This window comes from Triticum aestivum, chromosome 4A (genome assembly GCF_018294505.1).
Source record: "Triticum aestivum cultivar Chinese Spring chromosome 4A, IWGSC CS RefSeq v2.1, whole genome shotgun sequence".
NCBI lineage: Eukaryota > Viridiplantae > Streptophyta > Magnoliopsida > Poales > Poaceae > Triticum > Triticum aestivum.
The window spans coordinates 50,732,825-50,754,110 of record NC_057803.1 but is presented as its reverse complement, the minus strand read 5'-3'; positions in this window follow the sequence as shown (position 1 = coordinate 50,754,110).

Below are 21,286 nucleotides of genomic sequence, written 5' to 3'. Positions count from 1 at the left end.
ACATTGGTCACCATGACAATGTTGAAGATGATGTAGTTCTTCCTCAGATCGAGCACCAACAGGTATCATCGCCTATGCTTACGCACAGCAAACTCATGAGCATTGGTCGTCCTCTGACGCCAATTGCTCAGGATGCATCATGGGCTGATCACCCACAACAAGTCACACCACCCCGGCAACAAGAAGAAGATAACTTTGAGGCCCAGCCAACTCCATCTCCAAAGGCGTCGCCAGCTTTATGCAGGCTTCGCAAAGGACCAAGGTCTCAAGTCTCCGAGTCTGAGGCTAAAGCTGCTGAAGACATTCCGGCTACATCAGCCGATGACACCCAAGAAGAAGAACGTGTCCCTATTCCCCCAACTACTCAAGGGAGAATGTGTCTGTGCCCGACCCTCCATCTCATCAAGTGGAGGTAGAAAATCTTGAGGCTGCCACCACCAACACGAATCAAGCCACTGACGATGTCATGGCTGAAGAAAATGTGGAGCCTAAACCAACCCATGAACCAGAAGTCAGCGAAGCCAATGATGCTACTACTCCTGTTCCTGCGCCTACTGGTGGTCCTTAGTTTGACTATCATATTGAGCATAGGCCTTAGGTACAGAAGCCAATGCCAAGGTTGCCCAGGTTTCCAGGTCCTCCATCAGCACCTGGATCCTTCAATGTCAACAGCTTCAAAGCAGACAACACCTTCTTCTATAGCTCCAAGAACCCCTACTCAAGGGAACGAATATCTTCTGATCGGTTCTGGAGCTATCCGCAGTGAAGCTATTACTCATGCATTCTGTACAATCAAGGTCGCATCTTCCCAGATATGCGTCTTGACACCGAAGCAATAGCTGGTCTGCCCTGCTTGGAAGAAGCTCTAGATTGCTTCAAAGAGGTTGGATTGTTGCCTTTCGTCACCGACCAAGAGCACTAGAACAAAGAGTTGCTGCTCCAAATTTATGCTACTCTTCACATACGTGGCTACAACAGAGACCCGAAGACTTGGGTCCTTGAGTAGATGACAAGAAATTTTCATCATGAAGCCAAAGCCTTTGATATCATATAGCTCACTGGTCTGCCCACTCCTAGAGATCTCTATGAACCTGGCTGTCAGCTTCACAGTGAAGCTATGGAAAGCATCTTTCAGAAGCCTGAACCGAACATGAGTCAGATGCTCAGTATGATGAAGCCTTTGCCTCCAGATGCTACCTATCCTAAGGAGTTCTTTGTTGAAGACCTTGAGTATCTGCCACGGACTATCTATCACATTATAAGGCGAACTCTCTGCCCATCAAAGGACATTCTCCACATGCAAAGCTGGAAGGTGCAATGAAGACTTTGGTCTTCTATAATGTTCACGGCAAATGCTTCAACGCACAAGACTTCTTCATCCGCCAACTTGCTGCATCAGGATCTGATCTTTTTTGCTTGAAGTTCTATGCTCCATGGATAATGCGGCTGATCAAACTCCACTCAGCTATCTCATATCAGCCCTCTGCTCGCAATCATCGGATCTTCCTGCCTGATGTGGATATGTCCGTTGAAGCCATCTATCTAGAGCCTACCAAGGGGCCGCTTAGTCTTCAGAATGCTGAGCATCAAAGTTTCTCTCAAAACATTGAAGGAGTTGAAGCAGTCACTCGTGTTTATCGTCTGGCAGGTACTACACGTGCACCTCATCGTGCCCTCACTGAAGCCACTGAAAGCACTATTGCCCAACGGCCCAAGAAGCGATCTCATGTTCTCAATGACCGAGAGCTTCTGGTTGCCCTTCATCAGAAACAGGATAGGCATCATGACTGGCTGAAGCGCCAAATGCAAAGCCTCTTGGTGGATGTTAACCGCATTCGCAATCTTGCCACCAAGAATGTCTTTGTTGCCCATGAAACCTGTCGGTGTACATGGAAGGGGTGACGTTTATGTGCTCTGAGGATGATCTTCACGAGGATGGCTTCTCTGAACTATAAGGTAGCTAGTTCTATATAATAAAATGTTAATTAGATAATGAAATCTCATATAACTAAATTAAATATATATCTAACATATAATTTATATCTAATTCATCTAACATTTGACATTAATATCTAACATATGTTCATATATAGGTGAAACATTAAACACTTACTAGTTCTATTAATTCAACTAAATAAACTAGTTCTATTAATTCAACTAATCATTTACTAAAAATAAACTAGTTCTATTAATTTCTTATTAAAATAAAGTAGGTAGTTCTATATAGTAATATTTTGATTAGATCATCAAATCAAATATACCTAAATTTTCTTCCTAAAAATAAACTTGTTCTATTAATTTTCATACTAAAAATAAACTAGTTATATTAATTCAACTAGTTCAAATCTCATATATATACCTAATTAATATCTAGCTATACTAATTCAACTAGTTCAACTTGTTCTAATTCATGTAAAATATATTTGACATTAATATTTAACATCTTTTCCATATAATTCATCTAACATTAACATTCAAACATTATTATCTACGTAATTTATCTAACATTAATCTAAACAACAGAAAATAGAAAATAAGTAAAAACAATGTGTGTGTGTGTGTATGTGTGTGTGTATGTGTATGTGTGTGTGTACGAGCGGGGGGCGGCGGCGTACGGGCGGCGGCGGGCGACGACGGGGACGTGCGGCGGGCGAGAGGCGGCGGCGACGGGTGCGGCGGGGGCGACGGCGGTGACGGCGACGACGGGTGGCGGGGGCGGCGGGCGGCGCGCGATGGGCGACGGGCGCGACGAAGAAGTTGGATCGAGAAGAAGTACTGGTGGTCGATGAAACTGATTTTTTCGTAAGTGCCATATATATAGGAGCGGTCTTTAGTACCGGTTGGAGCCACCAACCGGTACTAAAGGCTAATTTTTGCCAGGCCAAGGGGCGGGAAACGGCCCCTTTAGTAGCGGTTCGTGCCATGAACCGGTACTAAAGGCCCAATCATTAGTACCGGTTGGAGCCACCAACCGGTCCTAATGGTTGTGCGCTGCCACCGGAGGTGCACAATGTTTAGTCCCACCTCGCCGAGCGAAGGGCAGCCGCACTGGTTTATAAACCCAGCCGGGGCTGCTCCTTCGAGCTTCTCTATATAGCAGGCTTCTGGGCCTAACTAGGGCGTGTTGCCCTGTGAGTCTGCTGGCCCTTTTGCGCCTGCATTTGCACACCCTAGGTCTGGCAGGCCCATTGGGCAGCGTCCCAACAAATTTTTTATATAGTTTTTTCTTTTCTGCATTATTTATTTTCTTCTATTTATTTTTGGGTAATTTTTTATATAGTTTTTTTTCTTTTCTAGATTATTTATTTTCTTCTATTTATTTTTGAGTAATTTTTTGTATAGTTTTATTCTTTTGTGCTTTATTTATTTTGTTCTATTTATTTCTGAGTAGTTTTTTTGTGACCCTCTCTACTCTAATTCTCCGAAATGATAATACCATTGCAAGTTTCAACATTTCCAGAGTTCATTTTGTAGTGATTTTCAACTTCACGGTCATTTAGCTCTCTAAACAATTAGGTAAATGACCGAAAAACAACAAATGATGTCAGAACATGTTGGAAATTGATGACGTCACTTCGAATGCTGCATACTGAACACAAAAGAAGTCCAGAGTTCAAATAAGTTTAAAAAACATTGAAGTGCCTGTGTAACAGATGAGTTCTCGTCCGAAACCCTGATACTCCGAAAGAGTTTGTCCAGTTTGTACACGAAGTGTGTCCAGTTTTTGCCATGACCCTCTCTACTCTTTCGCACATGTTATGCGGGTGAAATGATGATACCATGCCAAGTTTCAACATTTTCAGAGTTCATTTTGTAGTGATTTTCAATTTCACCGTCATTTAGCTCTCTGAACAATTAGGTAAATGACCGAAAAACAACAAATGATGTCAGAACATGTTGGAAATTGATGATGTCGCTTTGAATGCTGCATACTGAGCACAAAAGAAGTCCGGAGTTCAAATAAGTTTAAAAAACATTGAAGTGCTCGTGTAATAGATGAGTTCTCGTCCGAAACCCCGATACTCTGAAAGAGTTTGTCCAGTTTGTACAAGAAGTGCGTCCAGTTTTTGCCTTGACCCTCTCTACTCTTTCGCACATGCTATGCGGGTGAAATGATGATACCATGCCAAGTTTCAACATTTTCAGAGTTCATTATGTAGTGATTTTCAATTTCACGGTCATTTAGCTCTCTAAACAATTAGGTAAATGACCGAAAAACAACAAATGATGTCAGAACATGTTGGAAATTGATGACGTTGTTTTGAATGCTGCATACTGAACCCAATAGAAGTCCGGAGTTCAAATAAGTTTAAAAAACATTGAAGTGCCCGTGTAACAGATGAGTTCTCGTCCGAAACCCTGATACTCCGAAAGAGTTTGTCCAGTTTGTACAGGAAGTGCGTCCAGTTTTTGCCGTGACCCTCTCTACTCTTTCGCACATGCTATGCGGGTGAAATGATGATACCATGCCAAGTTTCAACATTTTCAGAGTTCATTTTGAAGTGATTTTCAATTTCACGGTCATTTAGCTCTCTAAACAATTAGGTAAATGACGTGAATGCTGCATACTAAACACAAAAGAAGTCCGGAGTTCAAATAAGTTTAAAAAACATTGAAGTGCCCGTGTAACAGATGAGTTCTCGTCCGAAACCCTGATACTCCGAAAGAGTTTGTCCAGTTTGTACACGAAGTGTGTCCAGTTTTTTCCGTGACCCTCTCTACTCTTTCGCACATGTTATGCGGGCGAAATGATGATACCATGCCAAATTTCAACATTTTTCAGAGTTCATTTTGTAGTGATTTTCAATTTCACGGTCATTTAGCTCTCTAAACAATTAGGTAAATGACCGAAAACAACAAATGATGTCAGAACATGTTGGAAATTGATGACGTCGCTTTGAATGCTGCATACTGAACACAAAATAAGTCCGGAGTTCAAATAAGTTTAAAAAACATTGAAGTGCCCGTGTAACAGATGAGTTCTCGTCCGAGACCCTGATACTCCGAAAGAGTTTGTCCAGTTTGTACACGAATTGTGTCCAGTTTTTGCCGTGACCCTCTCTACTCTTTCGCACATGCTATGCGGGTGAAATGATGATACCATGCCAAGTTTCAACATTTTAAGAATTCATTTTGTAGTGATTTTCAATTTCACGGTCATTTAGCTCTCTAAACAATTAGGTAAATGACCGAAAAACAACAAATGATGTGAGAACATGTTGGAAATTGATGACGTCGCTTTGAATGCTGCATACTGAACACAAAAGAAGTTCAGAGTTCAAATAAGTTATTAAAAATAAAAAAGAGGTGCAATGCTGGTTAATTTGCTTCAAGCCTTTCGGAATAGTGTAGACTACATTGCACATATCTTAGTGCAATCTATGCTATTCCGAAAGGCTTGAAGCTAATCAACGTGCAGGTGAGCATTGCGCCTCTTCATCATTATCTCTGCACTCACGGCTTATAAACCGCTCATACTGCCTCTCTCTTGGCGAGGTGGGACTAAAAATCAGCTTACTAAGAAACTCTAGTACCGGTTCATGGCATGAACCGGTACTAAAGGTCTTCGTGGGGCCCCCAGCCTGACCACAGCTGCACTTGCCACATTAGTACCGGTTAATGGCATGAACCAGTACTAAAGGTTGCCACGAACCGGTACTAATGATGCCCGCCCACCTAGCCGTTGGAACCGGCACTAATGGTCACATTAGTGCCGGCTCAAATTCAAATCGGCACTAATGTGCTTCACATTTGACCCTTTTTCTACTAGTGTTACTTTTAACAGTGCGACTAATACATTTTACCAGTGGCATTACATAAGAGCGGCTCGAGGGAAAAAACATCAGAAGAGGATATCTGGGTTGGCCCATTTTTCTTCGGTATGTAGCCACCTTATACTCTGTGAGGCTAGCAAATCTTGTGCTGGACTTACTCTGTTGACTTGTCCCCCAGTCCTTGCTTTCTTTCCATATTCAACCAGTAGATCGGGTTTATATTGAGTTTGTACTACGTTCCATGTATTTCCCTATTAGACCTAGAGACTAGTTGGATAGCCAGTCTCTGCTACTTTTCGCCCCCATCATTTCCTCTTTCGACCAAGTCCTAGATTCAGGTAACAAATCTTCCCCCACCCCACCACCTTTCTTCCTTGATTGAACCAAGTACTACTAGATTCGAGTGCATGAACTAGTTTTACCTCTTAACAGTAAAAACATTAGGTGGTTTTCGAACAGCCGACCAATCCTATCTGCAAGGGGGGCTGAGAAATAGTAAATGATACAAATGTAGCGACGTCAGGAGCTCGGGAAGTAGAGCAAGGCCGGTTTCGAAGGAAGTTATACCTGAGGGTCACCGGGATGTCGCTAGGTGGGTGGCGGGAGGCCGGATCTGCCCACACTATGACAGCGAGGAAGAAGGGGTGGGAGGCCCTCCCTCGCCAGTGATGCTTGGGAGAGAACAACAAGGCACGCTGACCGGGACATGCTGACAGTGGGTAAGAGTCATCGCCGAGGATGAACATGTGAATGTTGAACCTTCTCACCTTCCAATGCAGAGAGGATCCAGCTGGATCTGTGACCAGCGGTGAGTAGAGAGAGAGTGTGTGGCCACCACTGTCCTATTTAGTTCTGGAGAGGATGAGACAGTGTGAAGAGAGCAACACTAGCAAGCAAGCGCGGAGGCTCCTACCTATATAGTGAAGTACTAGTTTTCTTTTGTCTACCGGCCGGAGCCGGCTTGACCTCGGCAATGACTGTCCAGAAGTCTTCATGCATGTGCCCCGGAGGCGCAGTTGTCGTCATTTTGATCTGAAGCACCACATTATAACATATAACACGAAAAAATGCCACATGACAAGAAATCATAACCTCACTGCCCAAAGGTGACAAGATGAATCCCGACGGACAAACTAGAGGAGGATCAAAGCTCAAATTAAAGATAAAATAGTAGAAAAGGGGTCCGTCGATAGATGTCCTAATTAACATAGCTGGCTTGACCTAGATGGTAACCGAGTAGTCTTCGTGCATGTGCCCCCAATGCTAGCCCAACTTAGTTGTCGCTGTTTAACCCTCGAAGTGATCCGAAGCACATGACACCTAATTTTGCGAGATGACAAGAAACCTTTTTTTAGATTTCTCACTAGAACTACATCCTTGTACAACACAGCCTGCATGATATGTAGATGATAGCCAATCCAGGAGTGTCTGCTGGAGTCTGGTCACATGCATGGACGAACTGATCTTCCATGTCTTGCAGGGATCGTCCAGGTCACAATGTATGTACTCCTACAACACTTCTCTAGTAGTACTATCGCTCGTCTCACTCTTCTATTAACTCACCCGACTTGCGGGGCCGGGGAGTGTGCCTATGGTCGATTCTCAATTGCGATCCCACATATGTGTGCAAACGCAATATGATGCGTGTTCCATTTCGAGAGCGGCGTTCCAGACCGACCGACCGTCTGGGGTGCGACGCGAACGCGACGGGCGTGCTGTATACTCCATACATGTGTACCGCCGTTTTCTTGAGGCTTTGCTGCATGGCGCAATCCATGGATACAAAATTAGTATACTGTACTATTTAAAAGTGAGGGTGGTGCTTTTCCCGCGTGGTAGGCGGGGCAGTTCCGTCTAGTCGGTTCGATAGAGACGCGAGAAGATGAGGGAGTAGACTGCTGCAAATGTAGGGCTGTGTGATTTGACAGAGAGTTACTGCTGGACATGTGGGTCCCCGTGATTTGTCTTGCCATTATCATTTTAACTGCGGCGCTACGACCGGCGTGAGTCTCCCGATTCCTGACCACATCCATACAGGTGCCTCTCTCGATGCTCCACCATGTAAAGGCTGGCTCTTGCTTGAGAGCCCACTCCTCCACTTTTTCCTTGCCTCTTTCCCCCACATATGCAAAAATGCCATGTAAAACGGGCTTATAGCCCACTATTGTACTTTATCCTAAAGGTGCTAAGCCTGCCACATAGGCATAAAGTATGATGTGGCAAGTTAATTAAGAAGAGAGAGACTAGTTTGGTGACCCCGGGAAGAAACGGTGATAAGTGCGTGTACCTAGATGAAGCAAACTTAGCAACAAAAAACTAAGCACCTATGCATTGGGGACTTGAGTTGCTAAGCCATTTAATGCCCATAGCACCTCATCTAAGCACCATTTCATTGGAAGAGGTCACTCCTTGGAAAATGCAATAAATACTACGAAGAAAGAGATAGAGAGAAGTAAACAAAAAATACTCTTATATCCAACCTTATAGCTAACCTTGTTGTATGAGTGACTAAGTGATGACTATGTATGACATGCCAACATCAGATAGCCTAACGCACCATGTTAAATCTCCAAGGGCGCCACCGGGCGAGCGAGGCGACAGTCGTGGTAGGCGCAACCATGATACGGGCTGCTGGTAGCCCTTGCATCTGAGATCGAACGGTCGCATGCTAAGTTGCTGAAAATTTGCAGAATAACCCTCCAGGATAGGATATTCACCCATAGGTCTAGAATCACGCCATGCAACCATTTGATCTCAGATCCAAGGGCTCTCAAGAAGCCTGTATCATGGGAGAATGGAAAGCTTCGTGTCACCTGTAATTTTCCCGACGCTTGGCATGACATCGAATGCCATTTAATTGGGCGTCGAGTAGATGGTACGTCTCCAACGTATCTATAATTTTTTACTATTCCATGCTATATTATATTCTGTTTTGGACATTATTGGGTTTATTATACACTTTTATATTATTTTTGGGCCTAACCAATTAACCGGAGGCCCAGCCTAGAATTGTTGTGTTTTGCCTATTTCAGAGTTTCGCAGAAAAAGAATATCAAATGGAGTCCAAACGGAATGAAACCTTCGGGAACATGATTTTTGGAACGAACATGATCGAGAGGACTTGGACCCTACGTCAAGAAAGCAACCAGGAAGGCACGAGGTGGGGGCGCGCCTACCCCCCTAGGCACGCCCTCCACCCTCATGCAGCCCACGTTTCTCCACCGACGTACTTCTTCCTCCTATATATACCTAAGTACCCCCAAGCTACAAGATACGGAGCAAAAACCCTAATTCCACCACCGCAACCTTCTGTACCCGTGAGATCCCATCTTGGGGCCTTTTCTGGAGCTCCACCGAAGGGGGCATCGATCATAGAGGGCTTCTACATCAACACCATAGCCTCTCCGATGATGTGTGAGTAGTTTACTTCAGACCTTCTCCATTGTTACTAACTAGATGGCTTCTTCTCTCTTTTTGGATCTCAATACAATGTTCTCCCCCTCTCTTGTGGAGATCTATTTGATGTAATCTTGTTTTGCGGTGTGTTTGTTGAGACCGATGAATTGTGGGTTTAGGATCAAGTTTATCTTTGAACAATATTTGAATCTTCTCTGAATTCTTTTATGTATGATTGGTTATCTTTGCAAGTCTCTTAGAATTATCAGTTTGGTTTGGCCTACTAGATTGATCTTTCTTGCAATGGGAGAAGTGCTTAGCTTTGGGTCCAATCTTGCGGTGTCCTTTCCTAGTGACAGTAGGGGCAGCAAGGCACGTATTGTATTGTTGCCATCGAGGATAACAAGATGGGGTTTATATCATATTGCATGAGTTTATCCCACTACATCATGTCATCTTGCTTAAAGCATTACTCTGTTCCTTTGAACTTAATACTCTAGATGCATGCTCGATAGCGGTCGATGTGTGGATAATAGTAGTAGATGCAGGCAGGAGTCGGTCTACTTGTCTCGGACGTGATGCCTATACATACCTAGATATTCTCATAAGTATGCTCAGTTCTGTCAATTGCTCAACAGTAATTTGTTTACCCACCGTAATACTTATGCTCTCGAGAGAAGCCACTAGTGAAACCTATGGCCCCCAGGTCTATTTTCTATCATAATAATCTTCCATTAACAAGCTATTTCTGTTACCATTTTTATTTTGCTTTATTTACTTTGGATCTTTATCATAAAATTACCAAAAATATTATCTTATCATATCTATCATATCTCACTTTCATAAGTGACCGTGAAGCGATTGACAACCCCTTTGTTGCGTTGGTTGTGAGGATTTTATTTGTTTGTGTAGGTGCGAGGGACTCGTGCGTGGCCTCCTACTGGATTGATACCTTGGTTCTCAAAAACTGAGGGAAATACTTACGCTACTTTGTTGCATCACCCTTTCCACTTCAACGGAAAACTAACACAGTGCTCAAGAGGTAGCAAGAAGGATTTCTGGCGCCGTTGCCGGGGATTCTACGCAAAAGTCAATATACCAAATACCCAACACAAACCCTTATCTCCCGCATTACATTATTTGCCATTTGCCTCTCGTTTTCCTCTCCCCCACTTCACCCTTTCCATTTTATTTGCCCTCTCCCTCCGTCCTCCTTCTCTTTCCCTATTTGCCTCTTTTTGCCCGTTTCTAGTTTGCCTGTGTGTTGGATTGCTTGCCTGTCATGATGGCTCAAGATAATACCAAATTGTGTGACTTTACTAATACCAACAACAATGATTTTATTAGCACTCCGATTGCTCCTCTTACCGATGCTGAATCTTGTGAAATTAATGTTGCTTTGCTGAATCTTGTTATGAAAGATCCATTTTCCGGCCTTCCTAGTGAATATGCCGCTACCCATCTAAACAACTTTGTTGATTTGTGTGATATGCAAAAAGAAAGATGTGGACAATGATATTGTTAAATTGAAGCTATTTCCTTTTTCACTTAGAGATCGTGCTAAAGCTTGGTTTTCGTCTTTGCCTAAAAATTGTATTGATTCATGGAATAAGTGCAAAGATGCTTTTGTCTCTAAGTATTTTCCTCCCACTAAGATGATCTCTCTTAGAAATGATATTATGAATTTTAAGCAACTTGATCATGAACATGTTGCACAAGCTTGGGAGAGGATGAAATTAATGATACGTGATTGCCCTACACATGGTTTGAATTTGTGGATGATTATACAAAAAATTTATGCCGGATTGAATTTTCCTTCTAGAAATCTTTTAGATTCGGCCGCTGGAGGCACTTTTATGGAAATCACTTTAGGAGAAGCTACTAAAGTGCTAGATAGTATTACGGTTAATTAGTCTCAATGGTACACTGAAAGATCTACTAATAAGAAAGTGCATGCGATAGAAGAAATTAATGTTTTGAGTGGAAAGATGGATGAACTTATGAAATCATTTGCTAATAAAAGTGTTTCTTTTTATCCTAATGATATGCCTTTGTCTACTTTGATTGAAAATAATAATGAATCTATGGATGTGAATTTTGTTGGTGGCAACAATTTTGGTAATAACGCATATAGAGGAAACTTTAATCCTAGGTCGTATCCTAGTAATTACTCTAATAATTATGATAATTCCTACAACAATTCCTATGGAAATTTTAATAAGATGCCCTCTGAATTTCAGACTAGTGTTAAGGAGTTTATGAATTCGCAAAAGAATTTCAATGCTTTGCTTGAAGAAAAATTTCTTAAAGTTGATGAATTGGCTAGGAACGTTGATAGAATTTCTCTTGATGTTGATTCTTTGAAACTTAGATCTATTCCACCTAAGCATGATATCGAAGAGTCTCTCAAAGCCATGAGAATGTCCATTGATGAGTGCAAAGAAAGAACCGCTAGGATGCGTGCTAAGAAAGATTGTTTTGTGAAAGTGTGTTCTTCTAGTTTACATGAAAATAAACATGAAGATCTAAAAGTTATCGATGTGTCCCCTATTAAATCTTTGTTTTGCAATATTAATCTTGATAATGATGGGACTGAATATGATCCACCTTTACCTAGAAGGCGTTCGAAAAAATCGGAGTCTTTAGATCTTGATGATAAAATTGTTAAAAGTGGGCTTGAAGAGGTCAAAACTTTGAATATTAATGAACACACTATTTTGGATTTCAAGGAATTTAATTATGATAATTTCTCTTTGATATATTGTATTTCCTTGTTGCAATCCGTGCTGAATTCTCCACATGCTTGTAGTCAAAATAAAGCTTTTACTAAACATATCGTTGATGCTTTGATGCAATCTTATGAAGAAAACTTGAGTTGGAAGTTTCTATCCCTAGAAAACTTTATGATGAGTGGGAACCTACTAGTAAAATTAAAATTAAAGATCATGAATGCTATGATTTGTGTGATTTGGGTGCTACTGTTTCCACGATTCCAATGACTTTGTGTGATTTGCTAGGTTTCCATGATTTTGATGATTGCTCTTTAAACTTGCACCTTGCGGATTCCACTATTAAGAAACCTATAGGATGAATTAATGATGTTCTTATCATTTCAAATAGGAATTATGTGCCCATAGATTTTATTGTTCTTGACATAGATTGCAATCCTTCATGTCCTATTATTCTTGGTAGACCTTTCCTTAGAACGATTGGTGCAATTACTGATATGAAGGAAGGGAATATTAGATTCCAATTTCCGTTAAGGAAAGGTATGGAACACTTACCTAGAAATAAAATTAATTTACCATATGAATCTATAATGAGAGCCACTTACGGATTGCCTACCAAAGATGGCAATACCTAGATCTATCTTCGCTTTTATGCCTAGCTAGGGGCGTTAAACGATAGCGCTTGTTGGCAGGCAACCCAATTTTATTTTTATTCCTTGATTTTTGCTCCTGTTTAGTAATAAATAATTTATCTAGCCTCTATTTTGGTTGTTTTTTTGTGTTTAATTAGTGTTTGGGCCAAGTAGAACCGTTGGGAAGACTTGGGGAAAGTCTTTTTGATCTTGCTGTAAAAAAACAGAAACTTTAGCGCTCACGATAATTGCTGCCATTTTTATTTGGAAGGTTTTATTTAGTTAATTCATTTTTCAGATGATTAATAGATAAATTCCTCACGTCCCGAAATTTATTTTATAATTTTTGCGGTTCCAGAACTTGCGTTAGCTATAGATTACTACAGACTGTTCTGTTTTTGACAGATTCTGTTTTTTGTGTGTTGTTTGCTTATTTTGATGAATCTATGGCCAGTAAAATAGTTTATAAACCATAGATAAGTTGAAATACAGTAGGTTTAAGACCAATATAACTAAATAATGAGTTCATTACAGTACCTTGAAGTGGTGTTTTGTTTTCTTTCGCTAACAGAGCTCACGAGATTTTCTATTTTGAGTTTTGTGTTGTGAAGTTTTCAAGTTTTGGGTAAAAGATTTGATGGATTATGGAACAAGGAGTGGTAAGAGCCTAAGCATGGGGATGCCCATGGCGCCCCAAGATAATCTAAGGCCACATAAAATCCAAAGCTTGGGGATGCCCCGGAAGGCATCCCCTCTTTCGTCTACTTCTATCGGTAACTTTACTTGGAGCTATATTTTTATTCACCACATGATATGTGTTCTGCTTGGAGAGTCTTGTATTATTTGAGTCTTTATTTTTTAGTTTACCCCAATCATCTTTGTTGTACACAACTTTTGAGATAAACTCACATGATTTGAAAATTATTAAAATACTCTATGTGCTTCACTTATATCTTTTGAGTTATATAGTTTTTGCTCTAGTACTTCACTTATATCTTTTAGAGCACGGTGGTGGATTTGTTTTATACAAACCATTATTCTCTCATGCTTCACTTATATTATTTTGAGAGTCTTAAACAGCATGGTAATTTACTTAAACTGGGAAATTAATCCTAATATGCTAGGCATTCAAGATTAGTAAAAAAAATATGAGTGTGCTGAATACTAAGAGAAGTTCGATACTTGATAATTGTTTTGAGATATGGAGATGGTGATATTAGAGTCATGCTAGTTGAGTAGTTGTGAATTTGAGAAATACTTGTGTTGAAGTTAGTGATCCCCGTAGCATGCACGTATGGTGAACCGTTATGTGATGAAGTCGGAGCATGATTTATTTATTGATTGTCTTCCTTATGAGTGGCGGTCGGGGACGAGCGATGGTCTTTTCCTACCAATCTATCCCGGAGGAGCATGCGCATAATACTTTGTTTTGATAACTAATAGATTTTTGCAATAAGTATGTGAGTTCTTTATGATTAATGTTGAGTCCATGGATTATACACACTCTCATCCTTCCACCATTGCTAGCCTCTCTTATACTGCGCACCTTTTGCCGGTGTCATACACCCACCATATACCTTCCTCGAAACAGCCACCATACCTAACTATCATGGCATTTCCATAGCCATTACGAGATATATTGCCACACAACTTTCCGCCGTTCCGTTTACTATGACACGCTCCATCATTATCATATTGCTTTGCATGATCATGTAGTTGACATTGTATTTGTGGCAAAGCCACCGTTCATAATTCTTTCATGCATGTCACTCATGCATCATTGCACATCCTGGTACACTGCCGGAGGCATTCACATAGAGTCATATTTTGTTCTAATTATTGAGTTGTAATTGTTGAGTTGTAAGTAAATAAAAGTATGATGATCATCATTTTTAGAGCATTCTCCCAAGTGAGGAAAGGATGATGGAGACTATGATTCCCCCACAAGTCGGGATGAGACTATGGACTAAATAAAAAAAAGAGGCGAAAAAAGAGAAAAGGCCAAAATAAAAAAATGAGAGAAAAAGAGAGAAGGGACAATGCTACTATCTTTTTACCACACTCGTGCTTCAATGTAGCACCATGATCTTCATGATAGAGAGTCTCCTATGATATCACTTTCATATACTAGTGTGAATTTTTCATTATAGAACTTGGCTTTTATATTCCAATGATGGGCTTCCTCAAATTGCCCTAGGTCTTCGTGAGCAAGCGAGTTGGATGCACACCAACTTAGTTCCTTTTGTTGACCTTTCATATACTTATAGCTCTAGTGCATCTGTTGCATGGCAATCCCTACTCACTCACATTGATATCTATCAATGGGCATCTCCATAGCCCGTTGATATGTCTGGTTGATGTGAGACTATCTTCTCCCTTCCACATATAGTGTTATGTCCATGGCTCACTCTCATGTATTGCGTGAAGATTGAAAAAGTTTGAGAACACCAAAAGTATGAAACAATTGCTTGGCTTTTCGTCGGGGTTGTGCATGATTTAAATACTTTGTGTGGTGAACATAGAGCATAGACAGACTATATGATTTTGTAGGGATAACTTTCTTTGGCCATGTTATTTTGAGAAGACATAAATGCTTAGTTAGTATGCTTGAAGTATTATTATTCTTATGTCAATATTAAACTTTTGTCTTGAATCTTTTGGATCTGAATATTCATACCACAATTAAGAGAATTACATTGAAATTATGCCAAGTAGCATTCCACATCAAAAATTCTATTTTTATCATTTACCTACTCGAGGACGAGCAGGAATTAAGCTTGGGGATGCTTGATACGTCTCCAACGTATCTATAATTTTTGATTGTTCCATGCTATAGTATACTCTGTTTTGGACATAATTGGGCTTTATTATACACTTTTATATTATTTTTGGGACTAAACTATTAACCGGAGGCCCAGCCCAATATTGCTGTTTTTTGCCTATTTCAGAGTTTCGCAGAAAAAGAATATCAAACGCAGTCCAAGCAGAATGAAACTTTCAGGAACGTGATTTATGGAACGAACGTGATCCAGAAGACTTGGACCCTACATCAAGAAAGCAACCAGGAAGGCACGAGGTAGGGGCGCGCCTACCTCCCCCCCTAGGCACGCCCTCCACCCTCGTGGGGCCCATGTTGCTCCACCAGGTACTTCTTCCTCCTATATATACCTATGTACCCCCAAACTACCATATACGGAGGAAAAACCCTAATTCCACAGCCGCAACCTTCTGTGCCCGTGAGATCTCATCTTGGGGCCTTTTCCGGAGTTCGCCAAAGGGGGCATCAATCACGGAGGGCTTCTACATCAACACCATAGCCTCTCCGATGACGTATGAGTAGTTTACTTCAGACCTTTGGGTCCATAGTTATTAGCTAGATGGCTTCTTCTCTCTTTTTGGATCTCAATACAATGTTCTCCCCCTCTCTTGTGGAGATCTATTCGATGTAATCTTCTTTTGTGGTGTGTTTGTTGAGACCGATGAATTGTGGGTTTATGATCAAGTTTATCTTTGAACAATATTTGAATCTTCTCTGAATTCTTTTATGTATGATTGGTTATCTTTGCAAGTCTCTTCGAATTATCAGTTTGGTTTGTCCTACTAGATTGATCTTTCTTGCAATGCGAGAAATGCTTAGCTTTGGGTTCAATCTTGCGGTGTCCTTTCCAAGTGACAGTAGGGGCAGCAAGGCACGTATTGTATTGTTGCCATCGAGGATAACAAGATGGGGTTTATATCCTATTGCATGAGTTTATCCCTCTACATCATGTCATCTTGCTTAAAGCGTTATTCTGTTCCTCTGAACTTAATACTCTAGATGCATGCTGGATAGCGGTCGATGTGTGGAGTAATAGTAGTAGATGCAGACAGGAGTCGGTCTACTTATTTCGGATGTCATGCCTATATACATGATCATACCTAGATATTCTCATAACTATGTTCAATTCTGTCAACTGCTCAACAACAATTTTTTTACCCACCGTAATACATATGCTCTTGAGAGAAGCCACTAGTGAAACCTATGGCCGTCGGGTCTATTTTCTATCATATTAATCTTCCATTATCAAGATATTTATTTTATCGGTTTTATTTTGCTTTTTTTCTTTGCATCTTTATCATAAAATTACCAAAAATGTTATTTTATCATATCTATCAGATCTCACTTTTGTAAGTGACCGTGAAGGGATTGACAACCCCTTTATTGCATTGGTTGTGAGAATTTTATTTGTTTGTGTAGGTGCGAGGGACTCGTGCGTGGCCTCCTACTGGATTGATACCTTGGTTCTCAAAAACTGAGGGAAATACTTACGCTACTTTGCTGCATCACCCTTTCCTCTTCGAGGGAAAACCAACGCAGCGCTCAAGATGTAGGAGTATACATGTCATTAATTGGGCCCTCATAGTACTGTGCATTAATCCATTTATCCACCAGGCAAGCCACTACCCTTCCGTTCGCACGCGCCCCCCACTCGACATTTACAATCGATAAACCACTCGTAGTCGTCCCGTCCTTTCACATTACGACAGTTCCACTAATCCTAACCCTCCTTCCAAATCCATGGCGTCCCAAATATCCATGATCGGCGGTGAGTACAAGGTTAGAAACATCACCGGTGATGAGTTCTACGTCATCTACACCCGTTCTTAAACAAAGGTGAAATAATGCCTTGCTCGCTTCAAACGCATGTTCGAAAACTCAAATGATGAGTGGGTCGCTGGGCTAGATGTTGAGTACACCACAGTCCTGGGAAGCGAGAAGAATCTAAAGGAGGCAGAGAAGAAGAAGCCCGCCGTGATCCAGGTTTGCGTGCATGACTTATGCTTGGTCTACCACATATGCCATGCCGACGTTGAGTGCCAGGATTTTAAGAATTTCCTCAAGGACGGCCGAGTCAAATTCGTTATTGTAGACTTTAGGAATGACAGGGATGTCCTGGATCGGATAGGCCTCGTTGTAGGCAACCCCTTCGACCTCCAGAAGAAAGGGCTGGTGCCCTCCCGTGATCAGCCTTCAATGCTGACCCTAGCAGGAGCCATGGTTCATCCTTCGTACGGTACACTGAAGAAACCTTCGTTCCAGTTTCATCATGCATGGGAGTGGAATGTACTAGATATAGACCACATCCACTATGATGCAATGGATGGCTACCTTTGTTTCAATATCTACAAAGGTTGGATGAAGAGCAAGAGCCAAGTATGCATTTCAAGCAAAGAAGTATCGGCCAAGAGGAAGAGGGACAAGGACGAAGTCGAGGACGTGGATGAGGAGTCCGAGTAAGGTGGCAGTGTTGTTGCTCATGGTGGTTCTAATGCAGTGTCTACCGGATTAGTTGCTTAGTTTAATTTTAGGTGTGCTTAGTTTTATTTGAGGGGTGTGTTGTGCTGAGCCACCAGCAGCACTATGTTATGTCTCTTCTCGTTATATTTCGTACATTTTATCTTTTAGTTGGTATAGTACTACCACTCATTTCTTCACATTATATGCATACTATATATATGGCCAACATCATATAGCCAACAGTTTAGTTGTCAAAGAATTTCAGGGTGCTTAGTTTTGTCAAAGAATTCTAGGGTGCTTTGTTTTATTTGAGGGGTGTGTTGTGTTGGACACCATTAACTTATCATTGTGAGAATCGGCTTATTTTTGTCATGTAACATGGTCAACGGGTTTGATGTGAAAATAACAATGTCTAATGGCATTTCTGATCAAACATCTAACTTAACGATGCCATTTTTTAGATATCTAATTGCATTTTTTAGCAGGCATCTCACGGATCGATGGCATTTTTTGAGTAGTTGTAACTTCTAATGGCAAAACTGAGTAGTGATACACAACTAGTGGCATAAATAATAAGAACCCAACAATTAAATAGGTATGCTAATTTCTTTATTTCTTTATACCTTTGTGTGCAAAACAATATACGCTGCCTCCCCCCATATTTTCTTTACAGAGGCAACATAGAACTATATGAGTGCCCTATTAAATTTTGGAATTATTTCAGGTTCGTTTGGCTATTTTTATACATTAATTGAGTTTCTGGTTATTTAATGTGCATAATTCAAATTTAAACTACAAGCACATGCTCCCGTGCTACACAGTTGATTGAAAAATCACATGTGTGTCCTCGGGTGAATTTCTTGGTCCCATGCAAGAAATGGGAATGAAATTCAAACATCTGGGCATCGTGGCTCGGCCGAGAACATTGAGAAGCTTGGTTTTAAAATTCTTCTAAATCCAAAACACGCCTGAAAATCATGAAACTTGGCATGGTGTCATGTCATGGTATTACCATGTTGTGGTAAAAAAATTGCAGAATAGGAACAAGTTTTGGTATAAGTTTATTATAAACCGGAGCTTCTCTCAAGAAGACTCGTGGTTCTGAGAGGGAACGTGTCACCTCTGTGTGCATAATTCAAATTTTAAATACAAGCACATGCTCCAGTGCACCAAAACTTGTTAAAAATCATATGTGTGTCCTCCGGTAAATTTCTAGGTCCCATGCCAGAAATGGGAATAAAATTCAAATATCTGGGCATCATGGCTTGGCTGGAAACATTGAGAAACTTGGTTTTTTAATTCCTGTAAATCCGAAACTCGCATGAAAATCATGAAACTTGGCTTGGTGTCATGACATATTACCAACATGCTGTGGCAATTTTGTTGTCCGATTTGTGAAGGCGCAACATTAACAATCAACAAAGTCATTTTGGAACAAGTGCTATCATGTTACAATCGGAAACATAAGTATTATTGAAACAGTGGGTGTTCTATTAACCATTTACGTGCTGCCACACGTCCCCTTTTTTTATTAGCTAGGAGGCGCCATGCAGGGTAGCTATTTGAGTACGGGAGGCGTGCGAGCCCTTTGACCTCCATCAGCCGTCCACCTCTCCCAAGGTCTCCATTAATGGCGCCCGAGCCTCTGTTTAATGGCGTGGCAATGTCTCACTCGACTGAGATTTAAGAGAGAAAAAAGAAAAATCTGAAAAGAAAAGTTTGCACTGATCTTGATGTATGATCCGACAGACCTATATAGCATCTTCTAAGATTTTTATAATAGAAATATTCAAAGAGAAAATGTTCACCTTGTTCGGCTTCGATATTTCTCTAAAAAAAATTCCCCGTCCTCTAAGATTTTTTTTCGGAGTTTTATCGTTATTTTATTTGAATTAGGAAAAAAAATGTGTTTTTCAAACTTGCATTTTAGGCCCCAGTAAATGTTCACCTTGTCCGGCTTATTTTTAGAGGACGGGGAAAATTTATTTCGGAATTTTTGGAGTCTGTTTAGTGTTTCTTTTATTTCTTTTTCTGCATGTCCGAATTATTAAAAAAAAGTCAAACCGACTCCGGGCTGTACCCGAGCGGGACTCTGCCCGGGGAGGCTTTATAAGCCCCGCCGGCCGAGCCCAGAGGCCCATTAGCCCGAGCCCCGCAACCCTAGCCGCCGCGCCGCCGCCATGCCGCCCCGCCGCCCGCGCCGCCGCACCGTCGCCACGCCGCCCTGTCGGCCGCGCCGCCGCACGCGCCACCGCACCGTACCGCCTCGCCGCCCCACCGCTGAGCCGCCGCACCGCACCAGAGCCCGCCACGTCGCCGGACCACCGCCAGACCCGAGGTAGCCACCTCGCTTTTCGTGAGAAAATCGTTTTGTTTTTTTTGAAACCCTAGATCCTTTTTTTATTTTATTAGATCCGGTTCGGTTTATTTTCAGTTTAGTTATTTAGCGAACACCCGTTTTTACGTTCGTTTTAACAAATGGTTTTCACCGTTCAGCCGAAGACAGCGAACGTCCGTTTGTTAGCCTGTTCGTCAGTTTTTCTTTTTCTTGGATTTTCCGTGATTATTTTCAATCGAGATTTCTGATCCGATTTTCATTTTAGTATAACTTTTCGCTCGTTTATCAGAATCAGGCGATTCAAGTGCCTATAGTTTCATCTCGAAACCCTCTTTCCGTTTAATCAACTTAAACAAGTTTTTGCTACTATAAAATTTGACTTTAGTCAAGATTAGTAAACGAATCTTGTTTCTTTCGCAGTTTGAGTTTCGTTGCTCCGTTTGATTTGATTCTTTTTGCAAACCGGAGTTCTTAAGTTGAACTTTCTGGTTAGATCTCTTATTTTAGTTTTAACCGTGCCCTTGCTTGATTGCTTATTGTATGCTTGTTTGATTGCGATAGAGTACCCAGAGTGCGAAGCATGCTACATCGAGTCTCTAGGTTTCACGGATCATCACCAAGGCAAGTAACACTTTGATCATACCTCTTTACTACCCAGTTTTATTGCATTAGATCAATCCTGAAACAGTTGCATGGTTAGGATCTGAATAAATTGTGGGTTGGGGAGTAGATGAGGTAGCACCTATTCACCTGTTTGCTATCAAACCCTGGGAGTTACTTCTACGTTATGCTTATATTGCCAAGCTATGCTCGTAGACGTGGATTGGGTTTGAGTGTATTCCATGACAAAGTGTGAGATTGTTAAATTAATGGTTCAACTTAAGTTGGCAACTTTAATACACATCTGGGTGGATTGAGGTACCTGGGGAACCTAGTGATTGCCTGTATTTTTTGGAAATCCCGGTGTACCATGTGATTTTCTTGTGGACCGCCGCCCAGGCTCAAAGGGGATCATAAGATTATTCATGCTCGAAACTTCCGTGTGCAGCCACATGCCATTATGGGCTCTCGCATAGTTGATTAAGTCGTGTGAACTCTTACAGTGGTAGACTAGCAGATGTAGGGGATGTAGGTGTACC